We start from the raw sequence: 27,808 nt of genomic DNA on the forward strand, positions 1-27,808 counted from the left end.
TAGGTTTGATTCTGTGACACATTTGGATGGTCTCAGTCAGACTTAGTGTCCATTGTTTCTACTTGCAAGTAGAGTAGAGGACCTCTCTAACTCTTCCCGGGCAGTGTTAGCAGGGGTCTAGTGTCCAGGTCCTAACTTTGTGAATATCCAGGGTAGGTATGATGTGCCAGTCTTTCTGGTGTGACTGGTGCAGGCACAGCAATGGGTAACATCTAGAGGTAGCAATCAGGTTTCCTGATCCTGGCAGCAGAAGTATGCTTTTAGAGCCTGGGACTTTAGGTCATAGAGGTGGTGACTGCTTCTTTGATATCCTGGTCCTACCTTATGGCTTTGTGAATAATATCTAAAAAGATTTTAGAACCCTTTTATTCAAGTTTTCCAAGATTCTGTAAACCAAGTCACACCCTATAGTAAATCTCTTCCTGTTAAAAGGATTTGGAGTAGATTCACTTCTTTGTAATCTCAACATACAGAATTAGTTTTAAATAGCAAATAGTTTCCTCTGATATTTATCCTTTTTAAATTTTATAGTATGGTTGGTTGAACAGAAATATTTTCATATAAATCAGATAGATTATATGAATCTATCTAAGATAGATTGAACTACTTAAATACCTTCATATGGTATTCTTCTTCTATGCAACACTTACTAATTAGATGTTGCTTTCCCCCTACATTTCATATATATTCCATCCTAATATCTGAATTCCAGATGCAAATTTCATATTATAAAATCTGTATCTAAGATATAGTTTGTATTGTTTTCCTCTCATTTAAAAAATTGTTGCTCCTAAATCACAAAGTCTTCCTTCTATATCTTCTATTTACTTTATCACTTGGCCCTTTACATTTAAGCTTTTGAACTAGAGTCCTCTTTAGTGTATGATTATAACATAGAAATCTAGTTTTTTCTCCATATAGAAAACCAAATTAATGGACTTTTTTTATATACAGTGGATTGAACCCAAGGACCTTTTATCATTGACCTTCATCTCCAACCCTTCTTATTTTTTATTTTGAGACAGGTTCTGGCTAATTTGCTGAGACTGGCCTCAAACATATGATCCTCCTGCCTTAGTCTTCAAAGTTGCTAGGATTACAGGTGTGCACTCCATGCTCAGCCTAAATAGTCTTTTGGTCAATGATTTTTACTACCACTTTTATGTCATACCTGTATATAAACTAATCTTTTTCTCTGGTTTCTGTTTTCCTTTAATGTGTATCTTTGTTTTAAGCCAGTACTATATGAGTCTTATAAATATAATAGCAAAAATCTGATTACTACTCCCAGAGATGTACTCCTTTTTTCAAAATTGACTTAGTTCATCATTATGTACCTTGTATGTAGTCTTCCCTGTAAATTTAGAAAGTGAGGAATTTGGAAGATGGTGGAAGCAAGCTGGACAGTGAGTCCCGAATTCACAACACAGAAAGCAGCAAAGGGAAAGCAGAATTGAGAGGGAGGTGACAAAATAAATGTTCTAAGACTTGATACAGTCTGAGATCTGGAGAGACTGGAAGGGTGGGTTACCAGAGAAGAAAACAAACTCGAGTTCCCTAATCTGGAACCAAACCTGTAGATGAGAAGGGGGAAGGGGCAACAGAGGGCAGGGGGAGGGGACAATCATTTAAGTTCACTCACTTAAAAACAGTTGGACAGATAAAATTTAAAGCTTGATGGTACAGAAAGGCCCTTAAAGGAGTGCAAACAACTTAAAATCAAATCATGAAAAGAATATGGAGCTGGGAGTCCACAACCATCTTGTGAAGCCCCCAGCTGACCAGTCATCCACTTATATCAGCACAGCGTCTTTCCATGCCCAGACAGGTACAAATTAAATCAGAGGGAAGTCACCTCCAGAGGCACCCCTTAAGAAGGGGCCAGAAAGAACTTCTAGAAAGACCACTACTATACAGAAAAAAAAAAAAAAAAATCACTGAAATCCCTCTCTCCCCCCTCACTGAAATCAAGGGGAACAAACAAGCTGGTGGGGACCTGGGTGGGGAACTGTGCTTAACACTTCCTCAGGCTCTGTGACCCAGGCAAGGGTGGGAAGCCCTCTTCAGCCTCCTCTAGCTTGCTGGACTCAGAAAGAGACAACAATGAAGCAGACTTGGTTCCAAAGGAAAGCAGATTTACCAGGCACAAGCACTTACACTGTGGGGAAACACAGTTTGAAGCCAAGGGATAGTCCCTGGGTGTCACTGGCTCTTTGCAGTGCCAAATCCACGGGTATTTGTCACCGCCTGCAGCAACAATTTGCACGGGTCTTTATCGGGGTGGTGGACTGGAAACGAACTGCTTCTATCTTTCTTTTAGTGGGCTGCTTTCTCACTTATTCGCTTATTCCCTGGGCTATTGAGGAAGAAAGGCTTTTCTTAGAGAGACTTTGCATAGAGAGAAAGTTTTAGAGAAAGAGAGGCTTCTATGCTTATCAGAGATCTATTTCTTCTTAGGCTTCTGTTGCTTCTTCTTAAAAGTGCTTCCTGCATCCTGTGAACTAAGGTTGTGTCTATCTGAGGTGCTTCTTAGTGATGCGTCCTGCGTACTGCAATTTGCCTATCTGTGATCTAGAGGTGTGTCCTCAATTCTCGGCTCTGTGATCTGCCTTCCACTGCTGCCCCTACTCACTGCTTCTATCTGCTTGCCGCTTCTTCTTCTTCCTTTCTGCTAATAGCTTCTCCGATTCTTTCTGCTAGCTGCTGCTCTCACTGTCGCTCCTTACTTCTTGCCACTTTTCTCTGCCTCCTGCTGCTCCTTACTGTGGAGCCTTACTGTCCTGCCTTACTGTCGTGCCCCCGCCCTCTGCCCGCTTATATCCCTCCAGGAGGAGGAGGGCAGGGCCACACCAGTTGCGATCAGGTGAGGAGCCAGCTGCCCCATCACGGCAAGGGTCAAAATGAGCAGGTCCAAGCAGGCACACTGGGGAACACCTGTGCACGTGCTGTGCATGGTGACTTAACTGCATACGACCAGTGATGAATCACCTGAGTGTGCTTACGTCAAATAACCTCCTCACTGCTGATGTGATCAGGCACCGTTCTGGCTGGCACAGCCCCCAACACCTGGGATTATGGGGCCATACCAGAGGAAAGCTGCCTGAATATCCAGTGACAGAGACCTATGTGCAACAGGAAGGGTCTGATCCTAGTGTTAACAGGTGCACAAGGTGAACCATGATCACAACTGGCAAGTTGTGGGATCTTGCATCAAATTTAACAGAAGTTAACAGAAGAAATCAATGCAACCTAGGGCAGTGGAAACTAGAGAGTCCAGGTGAACCACCTGAGACCCTTCACTACAATACCTCAGAGAGTAGTATCAGCTGGGGGAATACTTCTGCATCACAGAATGCCCATGGAAAACCCACAAACATTTTTGTGCTTATAGACAGCTGCCAGGATTTTCACTACTGTGAAAAAGATCCCAAAGAGGGGAGCAGGTAAACAGTGACCCAGAGCAATCATAGGGACACTTCAGAGGCTACATTCTGAACTACTGCACACAATGGAAACAGCCAGACCACAACACTGCACACTCTGAGGAATCAGTTGCAGGCCCAGATATGACAAACCAGAAGCTGCTGGTAGGAGATTCAGAATAGCTAAGGAACTGGCTGGCTTCTGTGCCCTGCAACTCAGGAGAGTCACAGCCCAAAACTGATGGAAAGCTGCTTAAAGTCTAAACTCCAAGGAAATCCAAACCAAGATTCAACAAGAATTTTCTTCACCTTGACATGGTATACTCTAAACAACTTTATTGTTAACTTTGAACATATAAATAACCCCTTAATTTAATGTAAATTATCCTTCCTTTTATAGATTTTTTTCTTTCTCTTTTTTCCCTCTCCTATTTGCCCAATCTTCTTCCTGCCCTCTTCTAGCCCTCAGGTGAGGTTACAGTACATTTACTAAGTTTAACAACTAATATTTTGACCTATTCTAGAACTTTGTTATAGATTTGCACCTGAATTTGAGGAACCACAGAGAATAATTGCATCAAGTTTTTGTTTTGTATAAAGTTGAATAGAATGAGGCTTAGCTCAGAAGTGATTATAGTAAATAGGGCACAGTGGCATCTCTTATAGTGTTGCTGATATTGGGATCAGCAGAGGACACACACCGACTTAAAATATCATTATCTGGATATTCATGCAACCCAGAGCTCGTAAGAAAAGGAAGCTCACAAAGTACTCTTTCACTTAAAAGAAGTATACCAAAAGATAAAAAAGCAATGGAAATGCAAGGGAAGAAACCATTCCAAACAGCCCATAATGCTTCAACAATAGATTTCATTGACACCACAGTGGAGGAAATGTTGGAGATGGAATTTAGAAAGTTCATGTTATACTGTTCTGTGAAGTAAAATAAGATGTAATGAGTAAAATTAAAGAAAATACAGGAAGTGAAAGGTCACTCTAATAAAGAGATAGGGATTCTGAAAAAGAACCAGAAATCCTTAAAATGAAAAAAAATCAATATGCCAAATTAAAAATTCAATGGAAAGCACCACCAATAGATTAGACCACTCTGAATATTGATTCTCAGACCTTGAAGACAAAAGTATGTAATGTTGAAAATAAAGTTGACCATAGAGATGTTAAGAGACTGAACAGAATATTCAAGAAATCTGGGATAACATTAAAAGACCAAATTTAAGATTCACTGGGATAGATGAAGGCCCTGAAATAACAAACTAAAGGAATGCACAATTTTTTTTTTAATCATTATTAAGCTTCACATTTATTTTTTATACTTTTCTGTACTTTTTTTTTTTTTTTTTGATACAGGGTCTCATTATGCTGCCCAGGTTGGTCTGGAATCTGCTGGGCTCGCTATCCTCTTGCCTCAGCCTCCCCACTAGCCAGGACTACAGGGCATGCAAGCATGCCCAGCTCATGTGTGCTGTTATTAAAAGGTTTAAAAAGTAATGATGCTCTCTACAGTAGTGGAAATGAAGATGGAGGAAGGTGGTTGATTTTTGACTCTGTGAAAAATGGGTAGAGGGAAGAGATAAGGAATACATCGGAAGGGGAGGCAGATTAAGATGAACAGCAGGCCCAGGGGCCTGGGTTCAGCCCTCAGAACCACAAAAAAAAAAAAAAAAAAAAAAAACAGAAACATGAAGAGTAGTGTTGAACACTCTGGTTAGAGGACACCTGTGATACTGAAGTGGTAAGGTTCATGACTGCTGTGTGAAGTCAGAGAAGCTGCTTATCCAGAGTTCATATTCCATTCCCCACAGGAGGCAAGTCAGTGAGGTTGATGATTCTGATACTGAAGAACACTGGGTTTAAAACTCCAGTTCTGTTACTTCATGGTTATTTGATCTTGAACGATTACTTCATCCCTGCCCTCCTAGCCTCAGTTTCCTCATGCACAGAGTCTGAAGTTGTAATTCCTCACAGAACTTCTGGTAAATCAGGAATAGGTACTTGGGATGTATGGTCCCTTGGTTACCAATTAACAATGAACGAGAAAACATAAAGACCAGGTAACAATCACTGTATGGTTCTTACACCTTTGTGTAAGAACTAGCCCTTGGGCTTGTAAATCTGGGCACTCTGTAGACCTGCAGTGACTACAACCCCATGTCCCAGGCAAGGCATGCCACTTGGTCCTCCTATACTGGTTTGTGGTATAGCCCAGACACGTGGTTTCCTACCATCTTCCATTGAAAGGTGAAGACAGGAACTGCTGCACCACTGTGCTCACAGAGCTGATCAGACCTACTTGGAGCAAGCCTTGCAAACGTAAGATGATTACAGCTAACATTTAACAAGCATTAAGTGTAGGGCGCTGTGCTGAGTACATCACTGGCATCACCTCAGTGGGCTCTCCAAACCTTAAGGAGGTGGGCGAGTTTATTATCTTACACTGAGAAAATGAAAGTTTAAAGAGGTTAAATTCTTCAGGGTCACATCCTGTATGGAAGGGCAGGGATCTGAAACCAGACTGCTGAGATCCCTAGTTACTCTTGATACTATTTAACCTCCGTTTTTTCTGGCCCTCCCTGGCTGGGCCCCCAATCTGCAGGCAGCCAACATCACAGGCATCAGAGGCTGCCCAGCTGCAACACCTGCACTGATTGACTGGTTGTACGCTAGCGCTAGTCTAACAGCAGAGGGCAAACTTGTCCTTTCAAGCTACCCCTGGCACTGGGCTCACTTAGCAGGCCTGAGGGATGGGGCACCTATTCCAATTGTTGGGCAAGGGGCACCCAACAACTGCCCAGCTCTTGTGCTCTTGCTAGGCTTTGAGGCCTCAGTGAGGCTGCCTCCAGTGTTTCTGTGGTGCTGGGGATGGCACCCGGGGCCTTGCTCATGCTTGGCAAGCGCTCGATACTGAGCTACATCCCAGCCTCCCTGAGGCCCATGGGCTCTAACTAAAGACCCTCACATGCGTTTAGGATGTAATTTCCTAACTCTGCCCAAAGCTATCTTCATCCCTTATCCACGGCTGTTTTCTACTCAAGAGCACGAACGACCAGTGCGGGCTTGTAACGGGAGGTTCATGCACGTAGCCTGGACACGGGGGCAAGGCGAGGATACACCCTGGCACCTTAGCGACACTGGTCCAGGGTGGACAAGAGGCTGGCTTGAGGCTGCGGAGACCCGCGGAGGCTAGTACCCAGGTCCCCGCTAAGTTAAGCCTGCGTCACCAGGACTCCGTCCCCGGTCCGCGGCTGAGCCGGAGCCCCCAGAAGATTCCAAATCGGCCCCGTGTCCCCCAGCGCGCCCAACCGGGTCCTTCGGACCCTGCAGGTGTACTCCGGGGAAACTGAGGCGAGGGCGTTTGTGAATTCACTTCTCCCTCAGTCCCCAACCCGGGGGCAGCAAAACTGTTTTCCCTCTCCTCAAAAACGCACGGGAGGGCTGGGGCGATAGCTCAGCTGGTAGAGTGCTTGCAAAGCAAGCACAAGGCCAGGAATTCGATTCCCCAGTACTGCAAAAAAATAAAAACAAACAAACAAACAAACAAAAAACGCACGGGACAGCAGGAAAGAACGGAAGGAAGGGAAGGGGGTCTGAAACAAGGAAGGTGTGAGAGCCAGCCGACCCTGCCACACTCAAGATGGCGGCAACGGCAAAAGGGGAGGTCGAGCATCTCCTTCAGTCCGCTCCCGGCAGGTAAGAGCCCCAGGAAGCAGTGGCCTCGCCGCGAGCCGCGCCAGGGTCCGGGAATCCGAAGCCGGGCAGCGGTGGCCTCTCCGGCGCTTTCCACTCGGGACTGCCGCTTGCTTGGTCTCTTTCGCCACCGCCATCTTAGACCCGCGAGGGTAGCCGGACAGGTAGCTGGAGTGAGGTAGGTGGGCCCGGAGAGCGCGGGCGGAGCGACCTCCAGGGCCCCTCCGCTGCAGCCGCCGCCACCGCCTTTGCGTGGAGCTCCGACTCTTTTGAGTCGCCTCAGCCCGGGGGCGGGAGCGCGCGGCAGGGAGGGGGGCGACAAAAAGAAAGGAAGAGGGCGGGGAGTCCTCAGAGGAGGAGGCGGGGCGGCTAAGCTCCTCCCTCGGGGACGGTGTCCGGGAGGCGGTGCCGGCCCCCTGCCCCACGGTCTCTTTGGCCCAGACGTTGGCGGACCAGCCGGCATCTGGCAGCGGCGAAAGCTACTGTGGACGAAGCAGTGGGCTGGGCGGAGGCTGGAGTGGGCGCTGAGGCGACCGCGATGGCGTTTCTCAAACTTCGCGACCAGGTAGGTGAGGATCGCACCGCTCGGGGAGGAAGGGAAAGAGGGCGGGCCAGCGGTGCAAGCCGCCAGGGCGTGCGCTTGGCGGTCTTGCTGCGAGGGAAGCGGGGTCCTGGGCCGGTCCGGCGCGAGGCTGCGGGCTTGCTTTTCAGTGTAGCTCGCGCCCGGGGAGCCCACGTGCCGCCCAGGTTCTAACCGCCGCGCTGAGAGGGGCGGGTTCCGCGCTGGCCGCGCTCGCTTCGGGCGCGCTGCCGGGTAGGCGCCTTTTCTTTCCTGCCAAACGGGTGGCTTTCCGCTGCCCGACTGGAGATGTGCTGGCGACCGTGACCTGGGGTCACCACCTTGCTCTCCTGTTTGCTTCGTGGTACAGCTGGAGGCACAACTCTCTCCAGGAAAGGTGGTGGTGGTGTGTGGGGGGGAGGGGGAGCCAAAAAACCAAAAAAGCCTGGTTGATTCTGCTAGGGATTCGTCGTTACTCAAGTGTGCAAGTCCTCAGACTGTTTTCGTTTGACATTTTGTGCACCATCTTGGTTACTTTTCTTGACTTAGGAAGAGCTGGTCAAATACCCGAAGTGCCAGAGATTGTGACACTTGGGAACTGAAAAAATACTTTGTGTCTAGGAATTAAATCGCAACTATACCTGAGAGAGTCGTATACCTAAAAACCTGGGAAGAGGTGCAGACGTTTTCAGATATTTGTATCAGACTTTTAAGGAAATAAGAAATGAACGTGAAATTTACCGAGTCAAGGGAACTTAATAGTGCCGAGAACTTATTTTTGCCATTTGATTTTCTGAACAGAAGATATTGAACAGATTTGAAGGGAAAGTAGCTTGCATGCAGTGGGAAACTTTCAAAAGTGAGTACCCCTTTTTACAAAAACAATGGGGGACTCTTAGCAAATAGCGTTCCTTAAATTCTAAATCAAGTTAATACCATGAATTCTCACTTCCAAAGTGATTTTATGTTTAGAGTGATGATTGGCCCTATGTATTATTTAACATCAGGGCATGATATTTTGAAAAACTAAAGTTTATACTTTGTATTCAAATTAGGTATACAGTATGTTAACCACTAACCAACTAAAAAGCTTTCTCTCAGCAAAGGAAACTATCAGCAATGTGAAGAGAGAGCCTACAGAGTGGGAGAATATCTTTGCCAACCATACTTCAGATAGAGCGCTAATTTCCAGAATCTATAAAGAACTCAAAAAACTCTACACGAAGAATACAAATAATCCAATCAACAAATGGGCTAAGGAAATGAACAGACACTTCACTGAAGATGTACAAGCAATCAACAGATATATGAAAAAATGTCCAACATCTCTAGTAATAAGGGAAATGCAAATCAAAACTACCCAAAGATTTCATCTCACCCTAATTAGAATGGCGATGATCAAGAACACAAGCAACAATAGGTGTTGGCGAGGATGTGGTGAAAAAGGAACACTCATACATTGCTGGTGGGGTTGCAAATTAGTGCAGCCACTCTGGAAAGCAGTATGGAGATTCCTCAGAAAGCTTGGAATGGAAACACCATTTGACCCAGCTATCCCACTCCTTGGCCTATACCCAAAGGACTTAAAATCAGCATACTGCAGAGATACAGCCACATCAATGTTCATTGCTGCTCAATTCACCATAGCCAGATTGTGGAACCAACCTAGATGCCCTTCAGTTGATGAATGGATAAAGAAACTGTGGCATATATATACAATGGAATATTACACCGCAATGAAGAATGATAAAATTATGGCATTTGTAGGCAAATGGATGAAATTGGAGAATATCATGCTAAGTGAGATAAGCCAATCTCAAAAAACTAAAGGAAGAATGATCTCGCTGATAAGCAGATGAGGACATATAATTGGGGGTGGGAGGCGTTAGCATTAGGTTTAGGGTTAGGTTTAGGGTTAGGGATAAGGAGTGTGTTAAGAATGAAGGAAAGAAGGACTGTATAGAGGGAAAAGAGGGGTGGGAGGGGTGGGAGGGGTGGGAGGGGTGGGAGGGGTGGGGGGTAGGGAAAAAAATAATGAATCAAACATCATTGCCCTATGTAAACGTGTGATTACACAAATGGTATGCCTTGACTCCATGTACAAATACAGAAACAACATGTATCCCATTTGTATACAATAATAATAATAAAAAAAAAAACCACTAACCACACGTGGCAAGTTAAATTTAACAAATAAGTTGTGTTCCATAGTTATGCTATTCATATCTCAAAAGCTCAGTAGCCACAATAGCTGTTGATTATTGTATTGAACAGTACAGGTAAAGAACACTTAGGATTTTTCACAGTTTTATCAGACAACACTGTTAATAACAGGTGAAGCACAGTTAAAGTATAAACCATATCTAATTCCCTTCCAGTCAATGTACAATATACTCTTAACAGAATGAAACTCAAGGTGTAGGTGTAGGTTTTCCATGCACTTTTACCAATTTATTAGGATTTTGTACTTTCATTTTTATTTCTAATCTTTTGCTTTTGAAAAAGTTATTTTTGTGTTGTAGATTATCGTGTGCATTAGGAATTTAGTGGACTTTTAGGAGAACATCCTATTTTATTTGCCATAAGGTTTAAACAGAAACAGGATTTCAGTTGGAATTGAAGTTGAATTGCATCTTTGCACTTGAGTAGGAATTGCAAATATGGAGCAGTCGTGGTAGTAGTGCCATTTTTACATGGTAACTACTAATATTTGGTGGCAATACTGTTCTTTAAAACCTGTAAATTTGAGAATACTTGGACAAGTTAATTAAATGGGCTGACTGGAAGGAAATATTGAGATTTATCTCTGTCCTACTAAATAATTGGTCTATCTGGTGTCTGTTTTGAAAGATTCTGAAGAATGAATTTGTTTTGCCTGGTTTAAAGGGAATACCTGTTTCTAGCAATCATCTTATATGTTGATATTTTATTAGCTGTTAAAAGTGATAATAAAAGTGAAATGGAATGCAAATACTCTTTTCCCATCTGTAGGAAAAGCAGTTCAACTTGATGAATTACTTTATTTGGAGGAAAGAAGGAGATCTGAATAAGTACAGAGAATTTTAAAGTTGGAAGGTACTTGACATAACTTCTGACTCAAAAGCCTTATATACATTCGAGATAGGAAGTCTGCTTTTCTAGGTCTGTTTCAGTATGCACCTTGTATTTTGTTTTCTTCCAGCTTTGTAACATATGGTTTAATACATAGAAACTATAAATGGGTAAGGGCTTTCTTCGTGCTAATAAGTATTAGGAGGGTTCTAGATGACTTAAATATAAAACATATGAGTAAATAAAGCAGTTCTCATATCCATTCAAAAATTTGAATGAAAACAGCATTCTTTCATTTTGTGCTGACATGTAATTATGGTTATAAGAACTAATTACTACATTCTGTTTATCAGTAGATGGAAATAATTTTTAATTGTAAATAAAATGAAAATAATTTGTTTTCTGTCTGTAGGAGTTAGACACATGATTTTTTTTCCTCCAAATTATTTCACTTTTGTTTATACAGCATGAACTAATATTCAATTATAGGGTCACTATCATGATTTTTACCTTGTCAGTTAGTAAAAATTAATCATACATGATTACATTGAATTTATCAGCAGTAATAAGAAAGGTAGAAGGTCGTTGTTTAGATTAGGGATCACAAACTCCCAAACTGGGAAACTAAATGACAACTGACACTTGACTTTAGTATTTAGAAGACAATGGAGAGTGGTAGAGATGATGGCCACAAGATAAAGTGTTAGTTGCTGTGCAGGTATAATAGTAGTTTTCGAACTCACAGTTTTTTTTTTAAAAGCCAAAATCCAAATTGTTAGGCAAAATCTATGAATGTTGGTAACCACCAATGGCAGTTAATGGTGTGCTTCTAAAAAGGGGTCAGTAAGAACTAGTTTGTAACTGCTAATTTAGATCAGTTGGAGAAAACAAACTACAAAACAAGATTCCTATTAACAGTTTTCAGGGCTGGGTAATGTAGCTCAGTGGTAAAGTAAGACTTGCTTAGGATGCATGAGGCACTGCGTTCAATCTCTAGCACGAAAAAAATTAAGTGAAAAATAAAAACAGTTTAAGATAGCAAGCCAGGCATGGTTATGCCCTCCTGTGATCCCAGTTGCTCTGGAGGCTGAATCAGGAGGATCACAAGTTCAAAGCCAACCTCAGCAAACTTAGCAGGACCCTGTCTCAAAATAAAAAATAAAAAGGACTGATGTGACTCAGTGGTTAAGCACCTTTAGGCTCAATCCCTGGTACCCCCAAAAAAGATAAAATAGAAAAGTTATCATAAATTTTTTTGTTGTTGTTGTTGTTCTTTTGTTTTTTTTAATGCTTGTGATTAAACCCAGGACCTTATGCATGCTAAGCAAGCCTTCTACCACTGAGCTACACCCCCAGCCCCATTCATAAACTTTTGTATGATATTTTTAAAGAGTTCTTTTAAAAAAAATCTTCATGGAGGCTGGGGTTGTGGCTCAGTGTGGGGCACTGAGTTTGATCCTCAGTACCACATAAAAAAATAAGTAAATAAAATAAAGATATTGTGTTCATCTACAACTAGAAATTATATAAAAAGAACCTTCATGTATATGGTTTGTTACCCTTTGTATAGCCCTCAGGGAATTTCCTTTGTGAGGATCTTGATGACCTAGTACCAAGGGGAGGGTGTTGAAGACCTGGTCACTGGGAGTGGGTATGACATGATCTTAAAACAATAGCTCCTTTAAGGGGTTGTAATTAACTATGACTGGGGAAGGTTTAGTTTTGATAATGTTCCCAGTTACTCCGAGTCTTGTGACCTATGTATGAACTCTTTGATTGTCATGTCTGATGTCCTACTGAAATTTGTAGCCTTTCACTCCCCTCCCCTCTCTTAATACAATGGATATATTTTTATGATAATCTCTTGAGAATTGAGGGGTGTGAATCCTAGGTCTTTAGTTCCAGTTAGGTACAGGCAAACTTATGTTCTGTAGGGGAGTGCTTTGTCACTCCAATTTTTTTTGGCCAGGGATTGAACCTAGGGCTTTCTGCATGGTAAGCTTGTGCTTTACCGCAGAGCAACATCCCCAGACCCACTCCACATATTAAAGACAGCTTTTGAGATTAGTTTTGTTTTGTAGGCAGAAATAGGGAGAGGTATAAAATCGTATGATTATTGTGTTGACAGAATTGTACATTTATGTTTGAAATTTATAACTAAATAGTTATAAACTAGTTATAACTAAAGTATAAATTAGTTATAACTAATAGTTATAATGTAGTTATAACTAAAGTATAAGTTCTAGCCTGGGTTTTTGTACAGTCCTAAGCAAGAATGGTTGTTAAATTTATAAAACTGTTTTTAAACAACCAAACCAAAAGAAGCTGGGCTTGGGGGCTGGGGTTGTGGCTCAGTGGTAGAGCACTAACCTAGCATGTGTGAGGCACTGGGTTCGATTCTCAGCACCATGTATAAATAAATAAAATAAAGATCCATTGACAACTACAAAAATAATAATAATAATAATAATAATACTGGGTTCGATTCTCAGCACCATGTATAAATAAATAAAATAAAGATCCATTGACAACTACAAAAATAATAATAATAATAATAATAATAATAATAAACTGGGCTTGGTGGCACTCTCCTGTAATCCCAATTACTTGGAGCCTGAGGCAGGAGGATTGCAAATTTGAGGTCAGCCTGGGTAATTTAGTGAGAACCTGTCTCAAAAAAAAGAAAAAAAAAAAAAAAACCTGGGGATTTAAGGAAGTGATAGTGAAAGACCCTCCGTCCCCCTGTCCAAGGAAGATCACGCGAAGACACTGGCTGCAAAAGCAAGAGGCTATTTATTGGTACACAGGCGCCTGCGGGTGCTCAGTAAAACCTCAGCCGGAGCTTCGGTGAACTGGCACACCGGGCTTTTGGGGTACAGGTTTTTATAGGGTAAAGGGGCAGGTTTCGCGCGCGTGGTAAGCAACAGGTTTCTTATTGGCTATTTTGAATCCAGCACATGGGTCACCTAAAGGGTAAGGTCGTTTTTCGTACTATGTTCCTGAAAATTTTTGCTTGACATCTTTATGGTTCCTGCCTGTCAGTTCCTGTTTGTTCAGAGATGGTCTGTGCTCTCCCAACCGCCCTGTTCTTTCTCAACCTGTTTATCAGCTTGACGACCTCCGGGTAGGTCGTGCAACCTTCCCAGGGGGGGTTGGGTGGAGTGACCTAGGTCATGGGTTTAAGACATGGAGCTGGGGCCTTTCAGTAGGGCACCCCTGGGTTCAATCCCTAGTATCAAAACAAAAACACAAACAAAAAACTCACACCAGAGAAGAATTTGGAAGAATGCAACAGCAAACTTATGTTTCTTTCAAAGTCAAAAATATTTACTGTTTGACCCTTTATGGAAATAATTTGATGATATAGATGGACATTTCATTTCTAATTCTTATTACCAAAATTAAGTTCTGGCTGCTTGACTTACAACCAGCCAATTAAGTTGAGAGAGAAGGTATTGAGGCAAGGAAATAGATTTTTTGTAAAGCCAGCTTAAGGAGAAGAGGACTTCACTGTCACAAAGCCCTTCTGGTGGGGAGAGAGGCCAAGGGCACAAAGGATTTTTATGGGTGAGGGAAAGGAGTTATAGTGAGGCTACAGGCTGGTTGAAGGCTTTGTCAGGTAGGGCATGTGTCTACTCCAGAGCCTTGCAGTGAACAGCCACCCACTGGGGGTCAGTTCCTGGATTTTCTTTTCAGATAGACTATTTTTCTCCCCCCATTTGATTTATATGTTTTGTGTTAGTTGATAAAAAATGTACCTTACCATAGAATTAAAGAAAGGAGGGGGTATTTCAAGGGTCACCAGATTTTCTGGGTTCTAAAGAAAGTTCATTTAGCAGTTAATGTCTGAACTATTTAGGTGAGGTCTCTCTTTAGAATTTAGAATACCAGGCAAAAGGAACTAGGGAGGGGCAGAAGGACAAAAAGTAAGGGAAATGGAGGACAAATCCTGTTACATTCTGATCATGATGTCAATGAATCTGTCACCTAATCAGAGCATTGTATACATCCAGAAATTTTCCAAATATTTGTCAGTGCTTTCCACATGCAAGTGGCCAGATTTGCAGGATATAAACTGGCTGTAAGTTTACAATTTAAGTAAGACACTATGTTATTGAAAACTTGGTCCTTGTCCTGGATGCCAATCCATTAAGAGGAACACGGTTTTGAGAAAAAATGTTTTTTGCTTTGCTAGCAAAGGAGAAGCACATGTGACTCCTGTCCTGGAGGCTGTGATTCTGCCCATCAAGGGGATCAGGGGGCTTTTAAAGAGATGATTCAAAGGCTATATTCCATATGTTCTGTCCAGAGTTATAATTTGGGAGACAGTCATTTCTTTCTTTCTCTCTCTCTCTTTTTTTTTTTTTTTGGTACTGGGAATTTAACCCAGGGGCACTTAACCACTGATTTTTTTTACATTTTAATTCAGAGACAGCATCTCAATAAATTCCTTAGGGCCCGCTAAATTGCTGAGGCTGGCTTTGAAATTGTCTTCTGAGTCACTGGTATTACAGGTGTGCACTGCTGGGCCTGGTCATAGTCATTTCTGCTATCGTCTAGTGCCATCCCCCAAATCTGAATTACTTCATTCCTATGGTGGGGGTGTGCTCAAGGACAAAGAACTCTGGCTAGGATGGGGAGGAAGGGTAATCCCTTTCTGTTTGAGATTGGGGAGTGGGGTGGGAGATTAGGGAAGAGCCTGGAGAGAGGAAGAGAAAGAAATGTGTCCACTTTAAAAATAAGTCACAGTGGCAGAGCAGCAAGGGCTATATTCAAAGCATGAAGTGGACCACGTTTACAAGTAGACATTTTCAAAATACAAATTTTCACAACCACCTTGTTAACTAAAATGGTTAATTACCTAAAGGAGCTTTTATTAAGGGTTACAAAAGGGCGTGGAACGAGGTCGTTGGAGACTTTTCTGAATCAGTGATTTTTATCTAAAGTTGAAATATAATACACTAATTAGAGATGAGAGGGAGGGGCAGCAGTAGCGCAAGAACCTAGGAGCAGTTGTGACCCTGGAAGGGAGCCTGAGATGTTGCATTTCCTTTGCTGTAGCTTAAGAATACAGACACAAACTATATATATTTCTGAAGAATAGAGAGCTATTAATGTCAGAAATAGATTAGGAATTGCATCCATGGTTCTCACATCTGGTTAACAAAATCAACTGGTGACCAATAAAATACTGAAGCCCAGCCTTTCAAAAATTCTGTTCTCCCCACGTGATCTAAGGCACAGCTGTAACAGTGGCCACCTTATACTTGGAATATAACCCTGGTCTGCCAGTGAGGCTGATTTTAAAATGGACATGTTTCCTTTTCTCTCTCTCCTCCCTAACCTGGGGGTGGGGAAAAGGATTGCCTTTTTTCCCATCCTAGCCAAATTGTCTGCCTATGAACACACACCTACCACAGGAACCAAGTAATTCAGACTTCTAGGATAGGGCCAGAAGATCTAAGAAATGGCTGTCTTCCAAATTAACAAGGGAATCAAAATCCCCCACATGGAACACCTGGCATGAATCTCTTCTTTAAAAACCCTGTGTTCTCCCTGATGAGCAGAATCACAGCATCTGGGACAGGGGTCTCCTTTGCTTCTCTTGCTAGCAAAGCAATAAAACTTCTCCTTTTTCTCAAAACTGTCCTCAATGCATCAGTGACAACCAAGATTGAGAACCTTGGACTGGGGGACCCATGTTCTGTAGGGTCCTCAGTGTTGTCTTATTTTCTCTCTTTTCCTCTTTTTGGGGCACAATAATAAAAAATCCCTTAAATCTAGACTCATTGTAGAATTATACATCTGAGGAGCACTCTAGAGCATTTTCCTTGGAAAACTTTATTTTTCCATGAGTCTTTGCCTGTCTCCTTGTCTCCTCATTCTTTATCCTTCTCCATTCCCAGGTCTGAGACCATGAATATCAGTCACTTGACATTTCTAGGTCCAAATGGTGACTCCTTGAGATTACTAACTGCTTGCTTAGAGAAACATCTTCAGGGTAAACAAAAAAGAAAGGAGGATTGCTAATTAAATCTAAAAGAGGAAGGTGTTCATTTAGAGGGAGAATGTATAGCTGGTAACTTGGGCCATTCTCTTTTGAGGCAGGAGTTATTCGCTGGGGTGGGAGAGGAAAGACCTGCAACCCTTTTCTATGTAGTATCTCAGGCCTCATACTGCAGTTGTGCAGTGTTTGAGGGGTTCCTTTCTGCGCATGTCAGCAGTCTTGGAAACAGTGCTGCTCCCTGCCTGTGTTAACCTCCTCTCTTCACTGGAGAGCTTCTAACCAGGTGATCTCCCAGTGTTCCTGCCTAATGCCTTTGTTTTATCCACAGGGCGAACTGTTGGAGAAGCTGTTCAGTCAGCAGGAGAATGGGCCTCCAGAAGAAGCAGAGAATTTTTGCTCACGGATCATTGCCATGAGTCTTCTACTTCCTTTTAGTGACTGCTTCAGGGAACCATGTCATTAGAATGCCCAGTCAAGTTCTGCTCCATTTGATGTAAGTAGGAGAATTCATTCTGTTTGCGTGGTGGATTGCAGTCAAAATAGCAACTGTGATGTGTGTTTGCCAGCTCACCTGATAATTCATAAAAACATGTGACACAAGCCTTCTTCCCATGGGCCACTCAATAGTTCAGTTTGTCTGTTTCTATGCTTTTCTTTTTGACTAGAGCATTAAGTACATTTGCCAAACCTCCTTTTTTTTAACACACAGTTTTCTAGCCTGCTCTAATCAGCAGTGATTTTAAGATGACATTTAAAACTTTTTTGTGAGGCTGGGGATCAAATCCAGACACTAGGCAAGTGTTCTACCACTGAGCTGCACCCACAGCCCATCAGGGAGATTTTAAAATGACTATTAGTCAGTATTTCTGACTTTGCTGGTTGTAGGCATTCCTTCAGAAGCAGCTCCATAGGACAAAGTATTCCCAGTGGGCCGCCTGTTTCCATGGGCCCTAGAATGCTGTTTCAATGCATTCCCAACTCATTTATGTACTAAATATTATCATGAAGCAGCATTGTCTGCTTTCTCCCCCAGCTCCCATTCACTAAGAATTAATACTGCTAAACAATAATTTGAAAGGTATATCCATAATTCATAACAAACATTAGTACAGCTGGATTATCATTGTCAAGTCAGAGTACTGCTGATCTTTCTCAGGTATCTGGAGCATGTGTGACATGGATTATGATACATAAGATACATGTGAATTTCATATGAGAAAATGGAAAGTCTGGTTGGTTCACCTGTGCAGAGCCCAGGATTTGAGTATTTGAGAGCAAGGGTTCTCATCCACAAGGGTTAATATTATTTGTTCCATTGTTGCCAACTATCCCCTCTTATCAACCTTCTTCAACAAATATGCTGTGATTCAGGGAGTGAAGTAATGGGGAGTTTTAAAGGAGAGTAAAAATAGGGCATTTTTTAATGCATTTAAAAAGCAGTTTAGCAATAAAACCATACATTTATTATGGTTCTTCCTCTTCTTACCCACTACAACCTGCAATCTTCCTCTATCTCCCTTCAGTATTTGCCAAATAAATTGCATAAAATATTCTGAGGTCTTCTTGGTTCTTCCCATCTGAAAGAAAAATCTTCAGGTAATGCTATGAATTGTGGCTTCCTTCTTAAGATTAATTTAGGGCTTGGAATATAGCTCAGTTCTAGGGTGCTTGCCTTGCAAGCATAAGGCCCTGGTTTCAATCCCCAGCACTTCAAAAAAAATTAATTTAAATATTTCCTACTGCAGTTTGTTTTTAATGACCTGGTAGCCAGTCATTGCTAGGTAGATGTTGTCTTCCTATTGGAAGATTTGGATAATTTTAATTTTTTCCTACCTTCTCTTCTGAGAGATCTGTATTATTGTAGAGACACAATGGGAGGACTATGGTGTCTTAAGTGTTGTAGGGCTGTGTTCTTTCCTCCCCCCACCAAATTGAACACAATTTATCAAGTTGGAATTATAATAAATATAGTACAGAGAAAGGCAAGTGCTAGCTAGGTCTAGCACTTGCTTTTTGATTAAAACTATTCCCAAATTACATTTTCTTCTGTTAAAGCTCAGAAGTCTTGTCAAATGTGGGATTGGAGTAAATAGGATAACCCTATTTTTCTTTTTTAAAATTTTTCTTATTATTTTTTTGTTTTTGTGGTACTGGGGGTGAATCCAGGGCCTCCTGCATGCTAGGCAAGTGCTCTACCACTGTATTGTACCCCTGGGCTTTGTCTTTTTAAAAATCAACTATCCTATCCTGCTTACTTCTTTAAGTCTCACCCTATTCCATCCTTATCTTAGAGATTAATAATTTTTTTTTTTTAAGCCATGTTATTCTTGGGGTCAGTTGGGTGTGGCATAATGAGAGGAAAACACATAAATAACATCCTTTAATATCCTAGGCAGGAAACTCCTCAAAATGGAGTTTCTTTACCCCATTTTGATGTAATTTCATTTTCTCCTTACCATGTTCATTCATTCTCTCCTCCCTCCACCAAACAGAACACAAACTAAGAAATTAAAGGCATTCTCAGAGTGTTTTTTAATGCATTTAAATAGCAGTTCAGCAACAGAACCATACATTTATTGAACACAAAGATTTTCTTTAAAACCCAGAGAAGTAATAATACAGGGGGCCGCGAAGACAGAGGTATCAATGGAGGATGGAAGGAAGGTGCTTTTCTCTAGGGAGCGAAGTTTGAGATAATTAGTCTCTCTGTTGAAAGTAACTTTTGGGAGCATTTCTAACCAGTAATTCTTTTGTAGTTAATTGCCCTTCAAAAAGGAGTTCCCCATAGGAATAAGCTCACAATTGGCACCTTTCCCACCCCGAGCTTTGTAAACTTGATTTCCTTTCCTAACAGTAACCTGCCCCTCTCCCTTCTATAATTAAAGTAAAAAAGTGTTTTTTTGTTAGCTTGTTTGTTTGATACTGGGGATTGATCTCAGGGAACACTTTGTTACTGAGCCAAGTCCCTAGCCCTTTTTATTTTTTATTTTGAGGCAAGCGCTTCTTAAATTGCCTAGGTTGACCTCAAACTTGCCATGCTCTTGTCTCAACCTCCCAAATTGCTGGGATTGCAGGTGTGCTGCACCACACATGGCTAATAAAAAATAATTTTGATGTGGGGATATTACAGGTGCAGTTTGTGGACTGGCCTACTTCAATTAAACCTTTTGATTTTTAGTCCCATGTTATCATATACACTTTGGATTATTGAGCACTATAGAAAATATGATTGGAATTCCCATTGTTGCTGACATTTTAACTTCAGTTTTTAAGAACTTTAAAAGACACAAATAGGTTTCAGTAATCATGTTAATTTATTTGCAAATGTTTATTAAATATATTCTATGTGACGGGTGTAACAAAAATCATTATAAAATAATACAATAAACATGGGAGACCTAACAAAACAAAACAAAACAAAACAATAAGAACAAAAAGAAGCAACAAAAGAGCCCAGTGTGGTAAACAACCCCTGACCCTACCAGATACTGAGAAAACTGAGGCAGCAGGATCATAAATTTGGCGTCAGCCTGGTCACTTTAGCAAGACTGTATTTAAAAAAAAAAAAAAAAAAAAAAAAAAAAGACCGAGGGTGGGGGTGGTTGGTGGTAGATGCAGCTCAGCTGTAAGTCCCTTGCTAACTATGTGTGAGTACCTGGGTTCAGTACCCAGCAGCAACTGTCCCCCACCCTCACGCTGCCCCCCAAATTTGCAAACCAGGAAGAAGCAGCCATTGGTACCAAAAAAAAAAAAAAAAAAAAAAAAAAAAAAGAAGGAAAGTAAATCTAGAAGGAGCAAGGTTGGGTGAGGGGGCATATTAGTGAAAGTTCCTGCCCAGGCTCCTATTCCTCTGCCTGTGCAAATGAGGGATGTTTGAAGTTCAATCCTGATTGATTGGTTTTATGTGAATGAAGGGTTGCAATTATGACCATTCCTGATTGGTCGATATTTGCATATGACTCTGTGTAGGTCTTAGTCTGTGAGAATTTCCAGAGGATAGGAGCCTGTTTATCCAACCAGTAAAATGCCTCAGGTAAGGGCCACAAAGATCAGTGAATGGTTCCTCCAGGAACACAGAGTACATGTATGACCCCACAGTCAGCGAATGGCTCTCAGGTGCCATTTTTAACTTTAGGCACAGTTTACCACTTGGGATCCTTGTTGGAGATTCAACTTTTCCTTTCTTTGGTGGACTGGGGGTGGGTCACTGAGGGTTGAACACAGGAATGCTTTGCCGAGCTACATCTCTCAGCCCTTTTCATTTTTTTATTTTGAGGCAAGGTTTTGCAAAGCCTTGGTTACAAGGCTTTTCTTGAACTTGCCAAGGCTGGCCTGCAACTTGAAATCCTCCTGCTCCAGCTTCCCAAGTAGCTGGGATTACAGGTATACACCCATGCACCCAAGTAAGATTCAGTTTTTCTTGAAGTTCACATGGGCAATGTTTTAGGCTTCTGAGATATGTTAGCAAGCAAGAGAAATGATATTCCTGTTCTCTTGAAATGTACATCCTATTCAGTTGGGGAATGAAACAACAGATGAAAGCATAGGTTAATTTTTTTTTTTTTCAGATTACAACAAGTGCTATGAAAGAAATAAATCTGAATAATTTACTAGCACTAACAGGGTGGGGTAGGATGAATGCAGAGTAAAGTCTCTCTGGGGACCTATGAGACCCGATGTGAGGAAAAGTGGGACCTCTGAGGCCCAGTGAGGGAAGGGTCATTCAAGGCAGCTCCAGATAAATCCATAGTGCCATGAAGGAGCACAAGCATGCCCTGTGTGGGCACAGCAGGAGAGGGTCTGTGTAGCTGAAGCTTAGGGAGATAGGGACAGAAAGGTCTCCAGGAGCCAGAAAAGCACTGTCTTGAAATCCATGGAAAAGCCGGCCTGGTGGCACATGCCTATAATCCCAGGGATTCAGGATGCTGAGTCAGGAGGACTGCAAATTCTAGGCCAGCCTGAGCAATTTAGCAAGGCCCTAAGCAATTTAACTAGGCCCTTCTGAAAATGAAAAATAAAAAGGGATGGGGATGTGACTCAGTGGTTAAGTGCCCCTGGGTTAAATCCCCAGTACCAAAAAACATCAGTCAGTCCACATGGAAGAAATATTTTTTGTTTGTTTTGTTTTAAATTAATTAATTAATTAATTTTTTTGCGGTGCTGGGGATCGAACCCAGGACCTTGTGCTTGCAAGGTGAGCACTCTACCAAGTTAGCTATCTCCCCAGCTCTTGTTTTGTTTTTAAATCTGAAAGCGCGAGCTTCTGGGAGGCTTTGTACAGGGAAGAAATTAAAATATTTGCTTTATATTTCATGTAGATCACTCTGCCTAGTCTTTGGATACTAGGGTGTAGGGATTACAGTAGAAGCAGGAATACCAGGTGGGCTGTTGCAGTACTTGAGTGGGAGGTGTTGACAGCAGCTTGGGGTAGAATGGTGGCCAGAGAGAGAGTTATATTTCAGGATGGATTCTGGAGGTGAATCTGATGGGATTTCTGGTGTTAAGACTTCTGGTGGGTCAGATGTGAAGATGAAGGAAAAAGAAGAAATCAAGGATGACTTCATGGTTTGGGTTTGAAATAGCTGGGCAAATGGATGGTTGTACCATTTGCTGAGGATGGAGAAGACAGGTCAATTTTAGGAGGAAAAATATAAGAACAGAACTTGTATTTGTTATATACCTTCTTTGAATTAAATTATTTTATTTTCCACTTTCCAAAAAATTTAACTAGACACACAAAGAAACAAGAAAAGAGAATTTGTTTACCAGAAAAGAAGGCAGGCAACAGAAACTGTGAGAGCAACTAGATGGTGACTTAGCAGAAGAATATTTCAAACTAGCCACATAATTAGAGAACCAGGTGGATTGACACATGTCTTTAATTCCAGCAGCTCAGGAAACTGAGGCAAGATGATCACAAGTTCAAAGCCAGCCTTAGCATTTTATTTTATTATTATTATTTTAATTAAAATCTCTTTTATTTTTACAGACACATTTGGATTCATTGTATACAAAAGGGGTACAACTTTTCATTTCTATGGTTATACACAATGTAGATCCACACAATTTTTGTAATCATACGTACACATAGGGTAATACTGTCTGTTTCATTCTACTGTCTTTCCATCTCCCACCCCCTCCTACCCCATTTTCCTCTACACCATCCAAATTCCTTCATTCTTCTCTTGTCCCCCCCCATCACCACCCCTCGTTTTCTGTTGTCATGAATTTATCAGAGAAAACATTTGGCCTTTGGTTATTTGGGCTTGGCCTATTTCACTTAGCATGATATTTTCCAACTTCATCCATTTACCAGCAAATGCCATGATTTTATTCTTTATGGCTGAGTAATATTCCATTGTGTATATATACCAAAGTTTCTTTATCCATTCATCAGTTGAAGGGCATCTAGGTTGGTTCCACAATCTAGCTATTGTGAATTGAGCTGTTATGAACATTGATGTGACTGCATCACTGTAATATGCTGACTTTAAGTCGTTGGGGTATAAACTGAGGAGTGGGATTGCTGGGTCAAATGGTGGGTCCATTCCAAGTTTTCTGAGGAATCTCCATGCTGCTTTTTCCAGAGTGGCTGTACCAATTTGCAGTCCCACCAGCAATGTATGAGTGTGCCTTTTTCCTCACATCCACGCCAACACTTACTATTGCTTGTATTCTTGATAATAGCCATTCTAATTGGAGTTACATGAACTTAGGGTGGTTTTAATTTGCATTTCTCTAATTACTAGGGATGATGAGCATTTTTTCACATATTTTTTGATCACCTGTATATCTTCTTCTGTGAAGTATCTGCTCAGATCCTTAGCCCATTTATTGATTGGGTTCTTTGTATTTTGAGTGTAAAGTTTTTTAAGTTCTTCACAAACTTTGGAGATGAGTGCTCTGTCTGAAGTATGTGTGGAAAAGATTTCTCCCACTCTGTAGACTCTCTTTTCACATTGTTGATTGTTTCCTGTGCTGAGATAAAACTTTTTAGTTTGAATCTATCCTATTTATTGATTCTTGCTTTTATTTCTTGCTCTATGGGGGTCTTGTTAAGGAAATCTTTCGTAAGCCAATGTGATGGAGATTTGGGCCTAATTTTTCTTCTATTTGGTGAAGGGTCTCAGGTCTAATTCTTAGATCTTTGATCCATTTTGAGTTGAATTTTGTACAGGGTGAGAGACAGGAGTTTAATTTCATTTTACTGCAAATGGATTTCCAGTTTTGCGAGCACAATTTGTTGAACAGGTTGTCTTTTCTCCATTTTAAGTTTTTGGCACCTTTGTCTAGTTTGAGGTTACTGTACTTATGTGGGTATGTCTCTGTGTTTTCTATCCTGTACCATTGATGTACCTGTCTATTTCGGTGCCTATACCATGCCGTTTTTGTGACTATTGCTCTACAGTAGAGTTTAAGGTATGATATAGTGATACCTCCTGCATCACTCTTCCTGCCCAGTATTGCTTTGGCTACTCTGGGTCTTTTGTTCTTCTAGATGAATTTCATGTTTGCTTTTTCTGTTTCTCTGAGAAATGTCATAGGGATTTTAATTGAATTGCATTAAATCTGTATAGTGCCTTTGGAAGTATGGCCATTTTGATCATATTAATTCTGCCTATCCAAGAACATGGGTGATCTTTCCATCTTCTAAGGTTTTCCTCAATTTCTTTGTTCAGTGTTTTGTAGTTTTCATTGTAGAGATCTTTCACCTTTTTGGTTAGAATGATGTTGGTTTTCTTAGCTGGTCAAAATTAGTGCCAGGATACTTAAAATGGTTTCATCCATCAAAAGGACTGGTAGAAATAAACATTGTCATCCTTTAAAAGCCTACTAAATGTTCTGATACTTCATTCTATTTCCAAGTGGTCTGATACTCATTCTATTTCCAGAAACTATCACTTTACTTTTTTTTGCTAGTGTACTCATTTTGCCTTTTGCTTTTGTGGTTCCCCGTCCCCCCAGCTTTGTATTTTGAATAGAATTCTAAGCTAGAGCTATTCCAAAGTTATCTGGAGAAAACAAATTCCTTATCATTTACAGTTTCAGGCCATTGCCATGTCACTGTAGAGAAGCATTCCTGTCTTCAACCTATTGCTGAGCAAGGGTTCAGGGTTTTTACCTCTTACATGTGAGTGGAGGTCATATTGCAAGATCAAGTCCAGTATATGGTCCCCTTAATATTGCTTTTCTTCTGAATGTATTTATAGTGAGATCCCTTTTTCTATCTTATATTCACTGTCAGCTGTTTTCAAACCAGCCACACTTATCTTGCATAATTGTCAATTATCTATTGATAAGGCTTTCTAGGATTTCTTTATTCATAACTGTGTTAAATATCACAAAAATTAGGCAAGTTTATTTGGCCTGAGCCATTCTTGCAGGAATATGTGTTCATAGCTACTCAATCATTCATGAACTGATCCTGATCTCAAATGCCTGTTTAGTGGAATCTATTTGGATTTGGATTTAAGTTTTGGATGCTGCACTTAACTTGATTTTGACAGATTTGTTGATGTGTTATTTTTTGCTTTTTGTTTTGCAGTGCTGGTGATTAGATCCAGTGGTGCTCCATCCTTAGCACCCCATCTCCTCTCCTCTTTTTTTTTTTTTGAGACAAGTGCTAAGTTGCTAAGCCTGGTCTTTAGTTTGTGTGGGGGATAGGGATAGTACCCTGGGGTACTCCACCACTTAGCTATGTCCCTAACCCTTCTTTTTTTTTTTTTTTTTTTTTTTTTCTTTTTCTTTCTTATGGTGCTGGGGATCGAACCCAGGGCCTTATGCTTGCAAGGCAATCACTCTACCGACTGAGCTATCTCCTCAGTCCTCCCTAACCCTTCTTATAGTTTGAAACAGGGCTTTCCTAAATTGCCAGTATTGGCCTCAAATTTGTAATCCTTCTGTCCCAGCCTCCCAAATTGCTGCGATTACAGTTGTGTACCACTGTACCCAGCCAGATCTGCTGATTTTGATAAATATGAGGTGATTCCCATGTTTACCAGATGGTCAAGAATTCCTTGATGTATATGTAAAAGCATAGGTTTGGATGAGTGTGTGAGTAAAGAAGACATGAAAATTCAAGCCATAAAAGACTAAAACAAGATTTTAAACTTGCTGAAAGATGTCATTAATCAAAACCAAGAGCGCAACTATAAGTAAACTAATGAAATGTAATCTACTTATTGTCACCAATAGCCAGGACAAAAGTGAATAAATAGAAGTGATTATTTTTGTTTGAATTCATTTTTTTTCAGGGCAGGAAGAATATACTTTTTTTTTTTTTTTTGGTGGTGCTGGGGATTGAACCCACTGCCTTGTGCTTGCACGGCAAGCACTCTACCAACTGATATATCTCCCCAGCCCTAGGAAGAATATTTAGATGCTGTTTGTTCATTCTGAAAAATAGATTCATTTTCATTTGTCTTTATAGGTTAAATACAAACTTGCTTGAATTCTGATGATTACAAGATACCCCAGTAATGATTCTATAGATGATAACGATCTTATAGATTACCATATCCATGGTCTTTGTATTCAGCTGTCAAACAAAGTAAGATACTAGTGGTTCAACTAAAAAAATAAAAAAGAAACTATTTATTCAAGCCCTGCCCAACACAGTTTTTTTCTTGAGAAACAGTAAAAGCTATGACATATCTTTCAGCTCTGAGGGAATATACATATATTTATACATACAATTGTTCCTCAGTATCTGCTGGGAATTTGTTCCAGGACCTTTCACAATACCAAATTCTGCAGATGCTCGCGTCTTATATAAAGTATTTTCATCTAACCTATACACATCTTCCTCTATACTTAAAATCATCTTTGGATTACTTATAATACCAAATAGAATGTAAATGCTATGTAAATAGTTATTATACCGAATTATTTAGGGAAGAATGATAAAAATGTTTGTACATGTTCAGCACAGATGCAGTTTTTTTTTGTTTTGTTTTGAATATTTTTAATTCAAGGTTTGTTGAATTTATAGATGCAGAACCCAGGATGATTTATATATACACATATTTTACTATATATTTTTGAATCGTTTTTGTGTATAGTAATGACTCTCAGCAAGTGTTTTATTTTAAATGTGGAATTAAATGATACTTTTTAGACCAACTTTAAATTTAAAAAAAAATTTGTTTTAGTTGTAGGTGGACAAAGTACCATTATTTTATTTTTATGCAGTGCTGAGGATGGAACCCAGGGCCTCACGCATGCTGAGGGACTGCTCTAACACTGAACCACAACCCCAGCCCTAAATTTTTTAGCTGACATTTCTTTTCCTTACAGATGTTTCTAATCTCAGCATAGAAGTCACTGGTAAAATTTAAGATTTTATTTATTGGAATTCATTTTATAAACATGTATTAAATCTATTCCATTAGGCAGGTTTCCAGGATCTATGTTAATGAGGTGACAAAAATAGATTTAAACTGAAATCCCTTCCTTCAATTTGACTCATTTTATTTTAGGTTTTAATTTTAAGAACTTAGAAAAATTCCTGATTCCTGTATCCACATGGTTAAAGAGCAAGTGAGCTGCATGACAAGCAGCAGGCCCTGCTCCTTGCCCTAGCCCTGCTCTATTTAGTGTGACTCCCTGTGCCCCCTGCTCTTGTGTAACCCTGTGGACCTGGGGTATTTACATTTGCTGATGCCATTCTTTGCATTGCCATTGCCTTCTGACTGTCACAGGTGAGGATTTAGCCCACTTATACCCATGTTCTTTATAATCCCATTATAATCCCTCCCTGTTCTTTATGATATAGTTAATATTGCTTCTTTAGTTTCTCTTTAGCAATCTTTCTTTGAATTTTAAATATATACCTATAGTTTTTTACTATTGTCCATCAACTTTGGATAATATCTCTTGCTGTCCCACTTACCTTATGAAATTATACCTCATCTTTTGCTCTCCTGAATCTGAGCCACATCTGCCTTCCAGTTTCTACCAGATGCTCTTTTTTATCTGGCAGAAGTTGCGGGGGGTTGGGTGGAGGCAGTGCTAGGGATGGATCCGAGAACTTTCTATATCATAAACATGAGCTTTACCACCAAG

General features: G+C 40.8%; 1 pseudogene; it reads left to right on the plus strand.

Annotated features, from left to right (window-relative positions):
- Positions 1-7,572: 7,572 nt before the first annotated feature.
- Positions 7,573-27,808, plus strand: part of LOC124961765 (LIM homeobox transcription factor 1-alpha-like) — a 268,694-nt pseudogene continuing 248,458 nt past the window's right edge.

This window comes from Sciurus carolinensis, chromosome 12, assembly GCF_902686445.1.
Source record: "Sciurus carolinensis chromosome 12, mSciCar1.2, whole genome shotgun sequence".
Lineage (NCBI taxonomy): Eukaryota > Metazoa > Chordata > Mammalia > Rodentia > Sciuridae > Sciurus > Sciurus carolinensis.